The sequence below is a fragment of the Vombatus ursinus genome, unplaced genomic scaffold (assembly GCF_900497805.2).
Source record: "Vombatus ursinus unplaced genomic scaffold, bare-nosed wombat genome assembly UNPS02014816.1, whole genome shotgun sequence".
Classification (NCBI taxonomy): Eukaryota; Metazoa; Chordata; class Mammalia; order Diprotodontia; family Vombatidae; genus Vombatus; species Vombatus ursinus.
Window position 1 is genome coordinate 27,925,355 of NW_020954594.1, and position 4,141 is coordinate 27,929,495.

At 38.4% G+C, this 4,141-nt stretch overlaps 1 pseudogene; it reads right to left on the reverse strand.

Moving 5' to 3' along the window:
* Positions 1-2,079: 2,079 nt before the first annotated feature.
* LOC114023067 lies at positions 2,080-2,825 on the reverse strand (annotated as a pseudogene).
* Positions 2,826-4,141: the final 1,316 nt, after the last annotated feature.

Sequence of the window (4,141 nt, forward strand, 5' to 3'; positions counted from 1 at the left end):
AGGGAAGGTAATTAAATTTACCAGTTTCTTCACAGTCCAGGACTTACCTTAGAATAAGAAAGAACAAGGACTAATTGTTAAGAGGACTAGCCAATGCTGTCCCAGATGAATCAGCCCATATAAAAATTGTTGACATCCCTCCTAGTGGACCTAGATTGAAGCTTGGCTCAGTACTTGACCAGGCCTGTTCTAGGTCTAGTGGTCACTCAATGGCCTCTTGCTTGATTAGTTACCATAGACTCTGCATGGTTCAAGAATTTCAGGTTCAGAATTTTCCCCTCCTTCATTCCCATACTCCACTACATAACAAGATTTTGGAGATGTCTTCAAAGCAGCAGAAAAAGATGTACCATCACTTTGTTTAGCATATACTCAATGCAATAGGTCAAATCTATTCCCAGATAGGAGTGAAAATTCAGGCCTTCCATGAACTCTTGGAAATAGAACAATGCAAGGGGTTCATCTAGCCATGGACTCCCTTGGACCCCTCTCTTGTCTGTACATGTGACACTTAAGCCTTTGTTACAACTGTCATTCCCTGATTGTTATTATGATATGCCACTATTGCTGCCTAATAGTAATATTTGATCTGCTGGACAAATCAGCTAAAGATGTACTATTTCAAGCTGGATCATCTATAGGTGACCTACAGTCTGGATTGGATTCTGGAAGTGGATGAGTAGAATATAGCCCTTTCAACTCAGTGGCCAATGTAGCATACCATCCAGCCAGTCAGACTGAACATCCTCCTAAAAATGTTATGACAATTTATGAACTTTATTTTTTCAAAATCTCTTGATCCACAAAGTGGCAGTTTACCATGATAACATTTTCACTCACTCTAAAGATTCTATTCCGCATACCCAAATTGTTCACATAACCCTCAAGCACTCATAAGCATGAGTCAAACATCAAAATCAAAAGATGTTAATTTCAAAAGACAAAAATCAAACACCTTGAAATATCTTATAGACTAGTAGAGGACAAAAATGGATCTGTAGAAGACAGATTCTCTCTTATATAATTGGGTTCAACTGTAATAGTAAAACATCTATAGCATAATCTCCATATCTATAGTCTAGGTTGTGCAGGATATTATTGCTGATTCATTCAACATGACAATGTCTTTGTTGTACCTACCAAAATATCTCAGGATGTTTCACTGGACACAAGATATGAAGATGTCTTCTAGTGATGCTTTCCCAGACTCTCACAGACCCTTTGTCGTAGAGATTGATATTACCAATATCATAAGCTGGGGTATCTTTTCTCAAATTTTCATTCAACCTACTAGAGCCCTATGCCTACATCTTACAAAAATTAACCTCAGGAGAACAAATTTATAGCATTTGGATGAGAGAACTCAGTTCAGGTAATTCACATGGCTTAGATGCCCCATTTTGACAAGACCTGAAAACCCCACCAGTACAAAAATGATAGAACACAAAACCTTTCAACACCTAAAAACCATCTGTAAATGCAACCAGTTGAAGAAGCAGGACCTACTTTTCTGTTGTTTTTGATTCATTTTTTCCTATGTCCCACAGTGTGGGAACCCAAAAGCTGGTGTTTTGTCCTGAAAGCTGGACTATGACTTTTGTGCTGGGTGGGTACCACCACACACCTATAGCCAGTTAGCTGACTGCCCTTCACACTATCACAACTTTCACCCCCAGAGGGAGATTGGTTTGCAGCAATAAAAAATGTAAAATCTACTCCTACCTCTTTATGCCTGGAGAAAAACTGATTGGGCTAAGTTGTGATAGATTGGCTATGGATCATAGGGTGTGGTCTTCAGTCCTGCACACAGTTACCAGGACTTCTGATAGCCCTGGGTCAGGAATGACCCAATATCAATTTGCTATATAAGATTCTGTAAAGTAGGCTTCTGTGCCTAGGAGCCTGTAGGAAAATCAGCAGTGTTACCATAGACCTTCCCGATGATCTTGAAGTTGTTAGTGAAATTCACCTCAGACCTGTGTTCTATGTTCTGTTCATTTCCAAATGAGTCTCTGGGTTCCCCAACTAAGGTAAAATTATGTGTTTATTTTAGGTCTGGGGAGTTGAGGAAAGGTAGTGTCAGCAGCTTTCAGCCTTCTCTTCCATCTCACTGCCTTATTTTTTTTTTAAAGCCCATATTAAAGACTCATTTTTTTTTTTAGGCAATTGGGGTTAAACGACTTGCCCAGGGTCACTCAGCTAGTAAGTGTTAAGTGTTTGGTCTGAGGCTGGATTCATCTCACTGTCCTTATAGAAGTCGTTATAGAAGAAGTCTGAGCCTTCATTTGGTGTAGAGGCCTTGGTCTTGACCCAATACCCAGACAGTGTTGTGGGCATCTTTACCTCATCTCATTCTGTATCTATCTTGGTCCTCAGGACCTGCTTCTGGATAATGTCTGTATGTTCCAGGTCCTTCCCTTTGCTATCTTTCTATTTCCTGTGTATCACAAAGCGTCCACATAGGATGGTGAAAAGGTACTGAATTCACTGAAGAGGGAGATCACACCCAGGAGGATGATCCTAACATTCTGAGTGTGGTTCCAACATTCAGAGGATTCTAGGGATCATCTACTGGAAGGTGAGAAAGATTGAAATGCAAACATCCTCAGGTTCATAAATGTTAGGGTGCCACATTTTTATGAGAAACCAGAAAGCTGGAGGGGAGTAGGGATAATCAACAGGAAACTTGAGGCAGGCCTTGAAGTAGCTACCCTCATAGTAGGTGTTGCGGGGGGCAAAGATGACTACCTCCCAGTTGTACCGGTCACCTCACCCACCAGGGTTACCTGGAAGCCTTTGACCAACTCATCCTGTAGCCCCTGCATATATCCAAGATATATATGATGTAAATTTAATGTAATCTCAGATAGAAGGAACTGAAGGGTTGCAAGAGACTAGGAAAGACTTTTTTCCCCTTTAATAGTATTTTATTTTTCCCAATTACATGTAAAGACAATTTTCAACATTAATTTTTTGAAAGATTTTGAGTTCCAAATTTTTCTTCCTTCCTCCTCCCTTCCCCCATCCCCAAGACAGTAAGCAATCTGATGTAGGTTATACATGTGCAATCATGTAAACCATATTTCCACATTAGTCATGTTGTGAAAGAAGAAACAGAACAGAAGGAGAAAACCATGAAAAAAAAAAAAACAAGAACAAATGAAAATAGATTTGCATTCAGACTCTATCAGTTCCTTTTTCTGGATGTGGATAGTGTTTTCTATGATGAGTTTTTTGGAATTGTCTTGGATCATTGTATTGCTGAGAAGAGCTAAGTTAATCTTAGTTGATCATCACACAGTGTTGCTGTTACTGTGTACAATGTTCTCCTAGTTCTGCTCATTTCACTCAGGATCAGTTCATGTAAGTCTTTCTTGGTTTTTCTGAAATCCACCTGCTCATCATTTCTTATAGCACATGGTAGTCCATTATAATCCTATACCACACTTTGTTCAGTCATTCCCCAACTGATGGTCACTTCTTCAGTTTCCAATTCTTTGCCATCACAAAAAGAGATGCTGTATTTTTGTACATGTAGGTCCTTTTCCCTTTTTTTTAAGATCTCTTTGGGAGATAGACTCAGTAATGGTATTGCTGAGTCAAAGGGTATGCACAGTTTGATTGTCTTTTGGGTATAGTTCCAAATTGCTCTCCAGAATGGATGGATCAGTTCACAACTCCACCAACAATGAATTAGTGTTCCAATTTTCTAGGAAAGATTTCTTGAAAGTTTTAAAAGTATGTTTCTATCTGCATTTAGACTCCATCAGTTCTTTCTCTGGAGGTGGATAGCATTTTTCATCATGAGTCCTTGAAACTGTCTTGGATCATTGTATTGCTGAGAATAGTAACTATAGTTTTTAAATTTTTTTATTTATTTTATTTTTAATTTATGACATAAAACAAGCATTTCCACAACAAAGTACAATAAAAAAAATGATTGCACATAAAACTATAAATCTATTATGTACAAGTTGATATTCCTTTTAAAAATGTAATAAAGTTATTATGTAAATTTCTTTTTTTTCTCCACTCTCCCTCCCCCAGCCCTAGAGATAGCTATACAATTCTAGTAATCATTGACACCCTGACAAAAATATCCCACTTCATTCTTTGCAGCAGTCCCATTTATTGTTGCTAA